This window comes from Engystomops pustulosus, chromosome 7 (genome assembly GCF_040894005.1).
Source record: "Engystomops pustulosus chromosome 7, aEngPut4.maternal, whole genome shotgun sequence".
NCBI classification, from domain to species: Eukaryota; Metazoa; Chordata; class Amphibia; order Anura; family Leptodactylidae; genus Engystomops; species Engystomops pustulosus.
The window spans coordinates 1,805,278-1,819,721 of record NC_092417.1 but is presented as its reverse complement, the minus strand read 5'-3'; the positions used below and the strand labels follow the sequence as shown (position 1 = coordinate 1,819,721).

Below are 14,444 nucleotides of genomic sequence, written 5' to 3'. Positions count from 1 at the left end.
TATATAACAGCATAGTGTCCTGTATATTACACCTGTCCTGTATATAACAGCATAGTGTCCTGTATATTACACCTGTCCTGTATATAACAGCATAGTGTCCTGTATATTACACCTGTCCTGTATATAATAACATAGTGTCCTGTGTATTACACCTGTCCTGTATATAATAACATAGTGTCCTGTGTATTACACCTGTCCTGTATATAATAACATAGTGTCCTGTGTATTACACCTGTCCTGTATATAATAACATAATGTCCTGTGTATTACACCTGTCCTGTATATAATAACATAATGTCCTGTGTATTACACCTGTCCTGTATATAACAGCATAGTGTCCTGTATATTACACCTGTCCTGTATATAACAGCATAGTGTCCTGTATATTACACCTGTCCTGTATATAATAACATAGTGTCCTGTGTATTACACCTGTCCTGTATATAATAACATAATGTCCTGTGTATTACACCTGTCCTGTATATAATAACATAATGTCCTGTGTATTACACCAGTCCTGTATATAATAACATAGTGTCCTGTGTATTACACCTGTCCTGTATATAATAACATAGTGTCCTGTGTATTACACCTGTCCTGTATATAACAGCATAGTGTCCTGTATATTACACCTGTCCTGTATATAACAGCATAGTGTCCTGTATATTACACCTGTCCTGTATATAACAGCATAGTGTCCTGTATATTACACCTGTCCTGTATATAACAGCATAGTGTCCTGTATATTACACCTGTCCTGTATATAACAGCATAGTGTCCTGTATATTACACCTGTCCTGTATATAACAGCATAGTGTCCTGTATATTACACCTGTCCTGTATATAACAGCATAGTGTCCTGTATATTACACCTGGCCTGTATATAATAACATAATGTTCTGTGTATTACACCTGTCCTGTATATAATAACATAGTGTCCTGTATATAACAACATAATGTCTTGTGTATTACACCTGGCCTGTATATAATAACATAATGTTCTGTGTATTACACCTGTCCTGTATATAATAACATAGTGTCCTGTATATAATAACATAGTGTCCTGTATATAATAACATAGTGTCCTGTATATAATAACATAGTGTCCTGTGTATTACACCTGTCCTGTATATAATAACATAGTGTCCTGTGTATTACACCTGTCCTGTATATAATAACATAGTGTCCTGTGTATTACACCTGTCCTGTATATAATAACATAGTGTCCTGTGTATTACACCTGTCCTGTATATAACAGCATAGTGTCCTGTGTATTATTGTACATACAGGTGTGATACCCTATCTCCGGTCCTCCCGGTTTCCTCTCACCTCTCCCGTCCCCCTGCCTCCGGTTTCCTCTCACCTCTCCCGTCTCCCCGGTCTCCTCTCACCTCTCCCGTCCCCCCGGTTTCCTCTCATCTCCCGTCCCCCCGTTTTCCTCTCACCTCTCTCCTCTCCGGTCCCCCCGGTTTCCTCTCACCTCTCCCCTCTCTCCTCTCCCGTCCCCCCGGTCTCCTCTCCCGTCCCCCCGGTCTCCTCTCACCTCTCCCGTCCCCCCGGTATCCTCTCACCTCTCTAGTCTCCGGTCGCCGCTCGCGTTTTCTCCAACCTGACAGGGACTGCACCTCCAGCCGCACCGCGCCCCGCCCCTCCGTACACCGCCACCAATGGCAGCCCTCCGTCCTCGGTCCCTACACCCTTCCCTCTCTGTCATTGGCGGGCGGCAGCAGGGGGCGGAGACAGAAGGTGAGCTCACAGCACAACCTGAGGTAGAGCGGGCGCGCGGTCACGTGACGGCCGCCATGTTCCTGGTTGTTAAGCAACGCGCGGCTTGGTTCTCCAGCTCCTGGCTGGCGCAGGAGCTGCTGGGATACGTGGTCCTGAGCTGAGGCGGTACCGCCCTGTGTGAACAGTCACATATTAATGAGGATGTATAACTGGGGGTCACTCGTTTATAGTTATAAATATATATGTCACTGGTTGTGGAGGACATGACATGGACCGGTTCTGGAGGTGTCACCCACTGGTGGAGCCCAATATACACTCACCGGCCACTTTATTAGGTCCACCATGCTAGTAACGGGTTGGACCCCCTTTTGCCTTCAGAACTGCCTCCATTCTTCGTGGCATAGATACAACAAGGTGCTGGAAGCTCCTCAGAGATTTTGCTCCATAGTGACATGATGGCATCACACAGTTGCCGCAGATTTGTCGGCTGCACATCCATGATGCCAATCTCCCGTTCCACCACATCCCAAAGATGCTCTATTGGATGAGATCTGGTGACTGTGGAGCCATTTGTGTCCAGTGACCTCATTGTCATGTTCAAGAAACCAGTCTGAGATGCTTCCAGCTTTATGACATGGCGCATTATCCTGCTGAAAGTAGCCATCAGATGTTACAGGGTACATTGTGCTCATAAAGGGATGGACATGGCCAGCAACAATACTCAGGTAGACTGTGGCGTTACCAAGGGGCCCAAAGACACCATGACACCCCCACCACCAGCCTGAGCCGCTGATACAAGGCAGGATGGATCCATGACACCACCACCACCAGCCTGACCCGCTGATACAAGGCAGGATGGATCCATGACACCACCAGCACCACCAGCCTGAGCCACTGATACAAGGCAGGATGGATCCATGACACCACCACCACCAGCCTGAGCCGCTGATACAAGGCAGGATGGATCCATGACACCACCACCACCAGCCTGAGCCGCTGATACAAGGCAGGATGGATCCATGACACCACCACCACCAGCCTGAGCCGCTGATACAAGGCAGGATGGATCCATGACACCACCACCACCAGCCTGAGCCGCTGATACAAGGCAGGATGGATCCATGACACCACCACCACCAGCCTGACCCGCTGATACAAGGCAGGATGGATCCATGACACCACCACCACCAGCCTGAGCCGCTGATACAAGGCAGGATGGATCCATGACACCACCACCACCAGCCTGAGCCGCTGATACAAGGCAGGATGGATCCATGACACCACCACCACCAGCCTGACCCGCTGATACAAGGCAGGATGGATCCATGACACCAGCACCACCAGCCTGACCCGCTGATACAAGGCAGGATGGATCCATGACACCAGCACCACCAGCCTGAGCCGCTGATACAAGGCAGGATGGATCCATGACACCACCACCACCAGCCTGAGCCGCTGATACAAGGCAGGATGGATCCATGACACCACCACCAGCCTGAGCCGCTGATACAAGGCAGGATGGATCCATGACACCACCACCACCAGCCTGACCCGCTGATACAAGGCAGGATGGATCCATGACACCACCACCACCAGCCTGAGCCGCTGATACAAGGCAGGATGGATCCATGACACCAGCACCACCAGCCTGACCCGCTGATACAAGGCAGGATGGATCCATGACACCACCACCACCAGCCTGAGCCGCTGATACAAGGCAGGATGGATCCATGACACCAGCACCACCAGCCTGACCCGCTGATACAAGGCAGGATGGATCCATGACACCACCACCACCAGCCTGACCCGCTGATACAAGGCAGGATGGATCCATGACACCACCACCACCAGCCTGAGCCGCTGATACAAGGCAGGATGGATCCATGACACCACCAGCCTGACCCGCTGATACAAGGCAGGATAGATCCATGACACCACCACCACCAACCTGAGCCGCTGATACAAGGCAGGATGGATCCATGACACCACCACCACCACCAGCCTGCGCCGCTGATACAAGGCAGGATGGATCCATGACACCACCACCACCAGCCTGACCCGCTGATACAAGGCAGGATGGATCCATGACACCACCACCACCAGCCTGACCCGCTGATACAAGGCAGGATGGATCCATGCTTTGATGCTGTTGTACCAAATTCTGACCCTACCATCCGAATGTCGCAGCAGAAATCGAGACTCATCAGACCAGGCAACGTTTTTCCAATCTTCTACTGTCCAATTTCGATTAGCTTGTGCAAATTGTAGCCTCAGTTTCCTGTTCTTAGCTGAAAGGAGTGGCACCCGGTGTGGTCTTCTGCTGCTGTAGCCCATCTGCCTCAGAGTTGGACGTACTGTGCGTTCAGAGATGCTCTTCTGCCTACCTTGGTTGTAACGGGTGGCGATTTGAGTCACTGTTGCCTTTCTATCAGCTCGAACCAGTCTGCCCATCTCCTCTGACCTATGGCATCAACAAGGCATTTCCGCCCACAGAACTGCCGCTCACTGGATGTTTTTTCTTTTTCGGACCATTCTCTGTAAACCCTAGAGATGGTTGTGCGTGAAAATCCCAGTAGATCAGCAGTTTCTGAAATACTCAGACCAGCCCTTCTGGCACCAACAACCATGCCACGTTCACAGGCCACAAATCACCTTTCTTCCCCATACTGATGCTCGGGAGAACTGCAGGAGATTGTCTTAACCATGTCTACATGCCTAAATGCACTGCCGCCATGTGATTGGCTGATTAGAAATTAAGTGTTAACGAGCAGTTGGACAGGTGTACCTAATAAGGTGGCCGGTGAGTGTATGTCACTCATTGTTGAGGAACATGACATTGACCGGTTCTGGAGGTGTCACCCACTGGTGGAGCCCTATATATGTCACTCGTTGTGGAGGAACATGACATTGACCGGTTCTGGAGGAGTCACCCACTGGTGGAGCCCTATATATGTCACTCGTTGTGGAGGAACATGACATGGACCGGTTCTGGAGGTGTCACCCACTGGTGGAGCCCTATTTATGTCACTCGTTGTGGAGGAACATGACATGGACCGGTTCTGGTGGTGTCACCCACTGGTGGAGCCCTATATATGTCACTCGTTGTGGAGGAACATGACATGGACCGGTTCTGGAGGTGTCACCCACTGGTGGAGCCCTATTTATGTCACTCGTTGTGGAAGAACATGACATGGACCGGTTCTGGTGGTGTCACCCACTGGTGGAGCCCTATATATGTCACTCGTTGTGGAGGAACATGACATGGACCGGTTTTGGAGGAGTCACCCACTGGTGGAGCCCTATATATGTCACTCGTTGTGGAGGAACATGACATGGACCGGTTCTGGTGGTGTCACCCACTGGTGGAGCCCTATATATGTCACTCGTTGTGGAGGAACATGACATGGACCGGTTTTGGAGGAGTCGCCCACTGGTGGAGCCCTATATATGTCACTCGTTGTGGAGGGAACATGACATGGACCGGTTCTGGTGGTGTCACCCACTGGTGGTGCACTATATGTCACTCGTTGTGGAGGGAACATGACATGGACCGGTTCTGGAGGAGTCGCCCACTGGTGGTTCCCTATATATGTCACTCGTTGTGGAGGAACATGACATGGACCGGTTCTGGAGGTGTCAACCACTGGTGGTGCCCTATTTATGTCACTCGTTGTGGAGGAACATGACATGGACCGGTTCTGGTGGTGTCACCCACTGGTGGAGCCCTATATGTCACTCGTTGTGAAGGGAACATGACGTGGACCGGTTCTGGAGGTGTCACCCACTGGTGGAGCCCTATATATGTCACTGGTTGTGGAGGAACATGACATAAACCGGTTCTGGTGGTGTCACCCACTGGTGGAGCCCTATATATGTCACTCGTTGTGGAGGGAACATGACGTGGACAGGTTCTGGTGGTGTCACCCACTGATGGAGCCTATATATGTCACTCGTTGTGGAGGGAACATGACATGGACCGGTTCTGGAGGTGTCACCCACTGGTGGAGCCCTATATATGTCACTTGTTGTGGAGGGAACATGACATGGACCGGTTCTGGTGGTGTCACCCACTGGTGGAGCCCTATATATGTCACTCGTTGTGGAGGAACATGACATGGACCAGTTCTGGTGGTGTCACCCACTGGTGGAGCCCTATATATGTCACTCGTTGTGGAGGAACATGACATGGACCGGTTCTGGTGGTGTCACCCACTGGTGGAGCCTATATATGTCACTCGTTGTGGAGGAACATGACATGGACCGGTTCTGGTGGTGTCACCCACTGGTGGAGCCCTATATGTCACTCGTTGTGGATGGAACATGACGTGGACCGGTTCTGGAGGAGTCACCCACTGGTGGAGCCCTATATATGTCACTGGTTGTGGAGGAACATGACATGGACCGGTTCTGGTGGTGTCACCCACTGGTGGAGCCCTATATATGTCACTCGTTGTGGAGGGAACATGACGTGGACAGGTTCTGGTGGTGTCACCCACTGATGGAGCCTATATATGTCACTCGTTGTGGAGGGAACATGACATGGACCGGTTCTGGAGGTGTCACCCACTGGTGGAGCCCTATATATGTCACTTGTTGTGGAGGGAACATGACATGGACCGGTTCTGGTGGTGTCACCCACTGGTGGAGCCCTATATATGTCACTCGTTGTGGAGGAACATGACATGGACCAGTTCTGGTGGTGTCACCCACTGGTGGAGCCATATATGTCACTCGTTGTGGAGGAACATGACATGGACCGGTTCTGGTGGTGTCACCCACTGGTGGAGCCCTATATGTCACTCGTTGTGGATGGAACATGACGTGGACCGGTTCTGGAGGAGTCACCCACTGGTGGAGCCCTATATATGTCACTCGTTGTGGAGGAACATGACATGGACCGGTTCTGGTGGTGTCACCCACTGGTGGAGCCCTATATATGTCACTCGTTGTGGAGGAACATGACATGGACCGGTTCTGGTGGTGTCACCCACTTGTGGAGCCCTATATATGTCACTCGTTGTGGAGGAACATGACATGGACCGGTTTTGGAGGAGTCACCCACTGGTGGAGCCCTATATATGTCACTCGTTGTGGAGGGAACATGACATGGACCGGTTCTGGTGGTGTCACCCACTGGTGGTGCACTATATGTCACTCGTTGTGGAGGGAACATGACATGGACCGGTTCTGGAGGAATCGCCCACTGGTGGTTCCCTATATATGTCACTCGTTGTGGAGGAACATGACATGGACCGGTTCTGGAGGTGTCAACCACTGGTGGTGCCCTATTTATGTCACTCGTTGTGGAGGAACATGACATGGACCGGTTCTGGTGGTGTCACCCACTGGTGGAGCCCTATATGTCACTCGTTGTGAAGGGAACATGACGTGGACCGGTTCTGGAGGTGTCACCCACTGGTGGAGCCCTATATATGTCACTGGTTGTGGAGGAACATGACATAAACCGGTTCTGGTGGTGTCACCCACTGGTGGAGCCCTATATATGTCACTCGTTGTGGAGGGAACATGACGTGGACAGGTTCTGGTGGTGTCACCCACTGATGGAGCCTATATATGTCACTCGTTGTGGAGGGAACATGACATGGACCGGTTCTGGAGGTGTCACCCACTGGTGGAGCCCTATATATGTCACTTGTTGTGGAGGGAACATGACATGGACCGGTTCTGGTGGTGTCACCCACTGGTGGAGCCCTATATATGTCACTCGTTGTGGAGGAACATGACATGGACCAGTTCTGGTGGTGTCACCCACTGGTGGAGCCCTATATATGTCACTCGTTGTGGAGGAACATGACATGGACCGGTTCTGGTGGTGTCACCCACTGGTGGAGCCTATATATGTCACTTGTTGTGGAGGAACATGACATGGACCGGTTCTGGTGGTGTCACCCACTGGTGGAGCCCTATATGTCACTCGTTGTGGATGGAACATGACGTGGACCGGTTCTGGAGGAGTCACCCACTGGTGGAGCCCTATATATGTCACTGGTTGTGGAGGAACATGACATGGACCGGTTCTGGTGGTGTCACCCACTGGTGGAGCCCTATATATGTCACTCGTTGTGGAGGGAACATGACGTGGACAGGTTCTGGTGGTGTCACCCACGGATGGAGCCTATATATGTCACTCGTTGTGGAGGGAACATGACATGGACCGGTTCTGGAGGTGTCACCCACTGGTGGAGCCCTATATATGTCACTTGTTGTGGAGGGAACATGACATGGACCGGTTCTGGTGGTGTCACCCACTGGTGGAGCCCTATATATGTCACTCGTTGTGGAGGAACATGACATGGACCAGTTCTGGTGGTGTCACCCACTGGTGGAGCCATATATGTCACTCGTTGTGGAGGAACATGACATGGACCGGTTCTGGTGGTGTCACCCACTGGTGGAGCCCTATATGTCACTCGTTGTGGATGGAACATGACGTGGACCGGTTCTGGAGGAGTCACCCACTGGTGGAGCCCTATATATGTCACTCGTTGTGGAGGAACATGACATGGACCGGTTTTGGAGGAGTCACCCACTGGTGGAGCCCTATATATGTCACTCGTTGTGGAGGGAACATGACATGGACCGGTTCTGGTGGTGTCACCCACTGGTGGTGCACTATATGTCACTCGTTGTGGAGGGAACATGACATGGACCGGTTCTGGAGGAGTCGCCCACTGGTGGTTCCCTATATATGTCACTCGTTGTGGAGGAACATGACATGGACCGGTTCTGGAGGTGTCAACCACTGGTGGTGCCCTATTTATGTCACTCGTGGAGGAACATGACATGGACCGGTTCTGGTGGTGTCACCCACTGGTGGAGCCCTATATGTCACTCGTTGTGAAGGGAACATGACGTGGACCGGTTCTGGAGGTGTCACCCACTGGTGGAGCCCTATATATGTCACTGGTTGTGGAGGAACATGACATAAACCGGTTCTGGTGGTGTCACCCACTGGTGGAGCCCTATATATGTCACTCGTTGTGGAGGGAACATGACGTGGACAGGTTCTGGTGGTGTCACCCACTGATGGAGCCTATATATGTCACTCGTTGTGGAGGGAACATGACATGGACCGGTTCTGGAGGTGTCACCCACTGGTGGAGCCCTATATATGTCACTTGTTGTGGAGGGAACATGACATGGACCGGTTCTGGTGGTGTCACCCACTGGTGGAGCCCTATATATGTCACTCGTTGTGGAGGAACATGACATGGACCAGTTCTGGTGGTGTCACCCACTGGTGGAGCCCTATATATGTCACTCGTTGTGGAGGAACATGACATGGACCGGTTCTGGTGGTGTCACCCACTGGTGGAGCCTATATATGTCACTCGTTGTGGAGGAACATGACATGGACCGGTTCTGGTGGTGTCACCCACTGGTGGAGCCCTATATGTCACTCGTTGTGGATGGAACATGACGTGGACCGGTTCTGGAGGAGTCACCCACTGGTGGAGCCCTATATATGTCACTGGTTGTGGAGGAACATGACATGGACCGGTTCTGGTGGTGTCACCCACTGGTGGAGCCCTATATATGTCACTCGTTGTGGAGGGAACATGACGTGGACAGGTTCTGGTGGTGTCACCCACTGATGGAGCCTATATATGTCACTCGTTGTGGAGGGAACATGACATGGACCGGTTCTGGAGGTGTCACCCACTGGTGGAGCCCTATATATGTCACTTGTTGTGGAGGGAACATGACATGGACCGGTTCTGGTGGTGTCACCCACTGGTGGAGCCCTATATATGTCACTCGTTGTGGAGGAACATGACATGGACCAGTTCTGGTGGTGTCACCCACTGGTGGAGCCATATATGTCACTCGTTGTGGAGGAACATGACATGGACCGGTTCTGGTGGTGTCACCCACTGGTGGAGCCCTATATGTCACTCGTTGTGGATGGAACATGACGTGGACCGGTTCTGGAGGAGTCACCCACTGGTGGAGCCCTATATATGTCACTCGTTGTGGAGGAACATGACATGGACCGGTTCTGGTGGTATCACCCACTGGTGGAGCCCTATATATGTCACTCGTTGTGGAGGAACATGACATGGACCAGTTCTGGAGGTGTCACCCACTGGTGGAGCCCTATATATGTCACTCGTTGTGAAGGAACATGACATGGACCGGTTCTGGTGGTGTCACCCACTGGTGGAGCCTATATATGTCACTCGTTGTGGAGGGAACATGACATGGACCGTTTCTGGTGGTGTCACTCACTGGTGGAGCCTATATATGTCACTCAGTGTGGAGGGAACATGACATGGACCAGTTCTGGAGGTGTCACCCACTGGTGGAGCCCTATATATGTCACTCGTTGTGAAGGAACATGACATGGACCGGTTCTGGTGGTGTCACCCACTGGTGGAGCCTATATATGTCACTCGTTGTGGAGGAACATGACATGGACCGGTTCTGGAGGTGTCACCCACTGGTGGAGCCCTATATATGTCACTGATTGTGGAGGAACATGACATGGACCGGTTCTGGTGGTGTCACCCACTGGTGGAGCCTATATATGTCACTCGTTGTGGAGGAACATGACATGGACCGGTTCTGGAGGTGTCACCCACTGGTGGAGCCCTATATATGTCACTGATTATGGAGGAACATGACATGGACCGGTTCTGGTGGTGTCACCCACTGGTGGAGCCCTATTTGTCACTCATTGTGGAGGAACATGACATGGACCGGTTCTGGAGGTGTCACCCACTGGTGGAGCCCTATATATGTCACTCGTTGTGGAGGGAACATGACATGGACCAGTTCTGGAGGTGTCACCCACTGGTGGAGCCCTATATATGTCACTCGTTGTGGAGGGAACATGACATGGACTGGTTCTGGTGGTGTCACCCACTGGTGGAGCCCTATATATGTCACTCGTTGTGGAGGGAACATGACATGGACCGGTTCTGGAGGTGTCACCCACTGGTGGAGCCCTATATATGTCACTGATTGTGGAGGAACATGACATGGACCGCTTCTGGTGGTGTCACCCACTGGTGGAGCCCTATATATGTCACTCGTTGTGGAGGGAACATGACATGGACCGGTTCTGGAGGTGTCACCCACTGGTGGAGCCCTATTTGTCACTCGTTGTGGAGGAACATGACATGGACTGGTTCTGGTGGTGTCACCCACTGGTGGAGCCCTATATATGTCACTCGTTGTGGAGGAACATGACATGGACCGGTTCTGGTGGTATCACCCACTGGTGGAGCCCTATTTGTCACTCGTTGTGGAGGAACATGACATGGACCGGTTCTGGTGGTGTCACCCACTGGTGGAGCCTATATATGTCACTCGTTGTGGAGGGAACATGACATGGACCGGTTCTGGAGGTGTCACCCACTGGTGGAGCCCTATATATGTCACTCATTGTGGAGGGAACCGGTTCTGTTCGTCGTAGAAGTAACATGAGAAGGAGCAGTTGTGGTTGGGCAGTAAGGATTTGCCTCCACAGGACATGCTGGTCTCTGGATCTCTCTGGTTCTGCTGGATGATAATATGAATGTCACCATTGTGCTCCAGGGTTCTGGCTGCTCTGCAGGACGTTGCGGCAGTGCGGTTCTCACCCATTAAGTCATGAGCCTGAGGAGACGCTCAGTAAAAGAAGTACCTACAGGGATCATGGGGGTTGTACTCCCCCATCACCACTTCGAGGTAACCTGCAATCTGCCCGGCTCTCCATGAGGAACAGATGGTTGGTAGTGATGAAGAACATATTTAGATCAGAACCTTCAAGCACTTGGCCCATTCAGCAGAATCGGCGCTGTCCATATTAACCAGTACCCCATGATCCATATGTGTGACCAGTGCTGGGCCACGTGACGTGATACAGATCATGTATGTACAGTGTAACATCCATCTGCTGTCCCCAGCAGGAAACTTGTGCACAGGGCGTTATCTGCCGCCTTCTCAATGACATAATGACCCCCATAAAACCAGTCCAAGGAGTCAAAATCCACTGCACAGAGCGGGAAATGACATGTACGGCCTGCAACGCTGTGTACATCAGGAGACGGCGGTGTAATAATCTGCAGGATATATCACTGTACATCAGGAGACGGCGGTGTAATAATCTGCAGGATATATCACTGTACATCAGGAGACGGCGGTGTAATAATCTGCAGGATATATCACTGTACATCAGGAGAAGGCGGTGTAATAATCTGCAGGATATATCACTGTACATCAGGAGAAGGCGGTGTAATAATCTGCAGGATATATCACTGTACATCAGGAGAAGGTGGTGTAATAATCTGCAGGATATATCACTGTACATCAGGAGAAGGTGGTGTAATAATCTGCAGCATATATCACTGTACATCAGGAGTCGGTGGTGTAATATTCTGCAGCATATATCACTGCATATCTGTCAGGAGGTAGAGGAGCAATGTTCTGCAGACCTCTCGAGTGGTCGGTGTTGTAATAATCTGCAGGATATATCACTGTACATCTGTCAGGAGGTAGAGGAGCGATGTTCTGCAGACCTCTAGAGTGGTCGGTGTAATAATCTGCAGCATATATCACTGCGTATCTGTCAGGAGGTAGAGGAGCGATGTTCTGCAGACCTCTCGAGTGGTCGGTGTTGTAATAATCTGCAGGATATATCACTGTACATCTGTCAGGAGGTAGAGGAGCGATGTTCTGCAGACCTCTAGAGTGTGTTAGATGATAACTGCAGAGCACCAGCACAATACTTGTGCCAAGAGCTTCATGGATGTCCATGATGGAGGAGCCACGTGTCAGCCTCACATCACTGAGGACAAGAATCTGACGACAGTGTAAAGCACAATGCCAGGCATCAGATGGAAAGCCACCGGAGCGATGGTGTTCCTTGAGTGAGGAGTCCTGGTTTAGTGAAATAATGGATCAGGAATCCCAGCGCATGTTCACACTGCGCAGCGCCTGACAAGATTTACCCCATCCCTCTGTGTAATAGGTTCTCAACAGCCACGTAAAATACAATCCCTCGTCCACTTCATGCCTCACTAATGCCGTAAACAGGTTACGATCCCCCATAAACATGATGCCTGGATGTCAGGAAGGATCAGTAATCCTGTGTAATAGCGGAGGCTCATCACGTCTGGGTGACATCACAATTATCATCATTACTATACAATAGAAAGAAGTAGGAGTTAAGGCCCAACTCTCCTATTTATCATCTCCTCCTGTAATCCACAACTTCATGGCTTCAAATCTGTACAGCCCAGAACAGTGCGAGAGATGTAGAGTCTGTAAGTGCTCGAGCATCTGAAGCCTCAAGACAAGACTGTGTAGAGGTCCCGACAACCCAGAAGAGTCCGAGAGATGTAGAATCCGTAAGTGCCCGAGCATCTGAAGCCTCAAGACAAGACTGTGTAGAGGTCCGGACAACCCAGAAGTGTCCAAGAGATCTAGAGTCTGTTAGTGCTCGAGCATCTGAAGCCTCAAGACAAGACGGTGTAGAGGTCCGGACAACCCAGAAGAGTCCGAGAGATGTAGAATCCGTAAGTGCCCACGCATCTGAAGCCTCAAGACAAGACTGTGTAGAGGTCCGGACAACCCAGAAGAGTCCGAGAGATGTAGAGTCTGTAAGTGCTCGAGCATCTGAAGCCTCAAAACGAGACTGTATAGAGGTCCGGACAACCCAGAAGAGTCAGAGATGTAGAGTCTGTAAGTGCTCGAGCATCTGAAGCCTCAAAACGAGACTGTGTAGAGGTCCGGACAACCCAGAAGAGTCGGAGAGATGTAGAGTCTGTAAGTGCTCAAGCATCTGAAGCCTCAAAACGAGACTGTGTAGAGGTCCGGACAACCCAGAAGAGTCCAAGAGATGTAGAGTCTGTTAGTGCTCGAGCATCTGAAGCCTCAAAACAAGACTGTGTAGAGGTCCCGACAACCCAGAAGAGTCGGAGAGATGTAGAGTCTGTATGTGCTTGAGAATTCGAAGCCTCGAAATGAGAATGTGTAGAGGTCCTGACAACCCAGAAGAGTCGGAGAGATGTAGAATTTGTAAGTGCCATCTAAAGACACAAAACAAGAATGTGTAAAGTTGTGTGATGATCAATAGAGATCTGAGAATGAGACTGGGTACCAGAGGACAAGCATAAAGCACTTGGACCCCGATACAGAACCTGCACCTGGTCCCTGGCTATAATCCTACATTTATGGTGCTGGTGTCATATTATAAGCTGAAGGACTCTCTTGGCTCCCCCCACCCCCCACCCCCGCCCCCCCAGGGCCCACAGGTGACTGCAACCTGTATATCTTGTACGTTTACAGCCCTGATCCAAACCCATACATTGCATGCGAGGATGTCACATGGTTCTGCACAGACAGGAGGCAATTACGGGATAACACAGGGGCAATTAATGTTTCCTACCATCGATTGTAGTCGCTGCAGACACATCATTAATCACAGCTGTGTCCGGGGCTGCAGAGCTAGCAATCTAATTCAAAGTCTTGAATCGATCCTCAGACTGCGGGCACCTCGGGCCATTCATCGACTCGGCTCCTTGTTCTCTCATACATCACTGCCTGTGTCTCACCTTCTAGTTTACAATCCTGTCCGCTAAAGTTGTCAGGTCTACAGAACACTCGAAATGTGTCACCACCTGCTGGTGGCATCGGATACTGCAGCCCAACTATTATGAAATGTGTCTCCACCTGTTGGTCATGTGTGATACTGCAGCCAAGAACTAGTA

The 14,444-nt window shown here is 51.0% G+C and overlaps 1 protein-coding gene across 4 annotated transcripts in view; it reads right to left on the bottom strand.

Moving 5' to 3' along the window:
* CGN (cingulin) overlaps positions 1-14,237 on the bottom strand; it is a 70,379-nt gene extending 56,142 nt beyond the window's left edge. For 2 of the 4 annotated variants that reach the window (XM_072114440.1, XM_072114445.1), the window contains exon 1: positions 1,446-1,497. The gene's annotated coding sequence lies outside the window, so the exon portion shown is untranslated. Of the gene's footprint in view, positions 1-1,445; positions 1,498-1,571; positions 1,709-14,122 lie in introns of those variants that run through there. The other 2 variants (XM_072114444.1, XM_072114441.1) reach the window with 2 other exon arrangements.
* Positions 14,238-14,444: the final 207 nt, after the last annotated feature.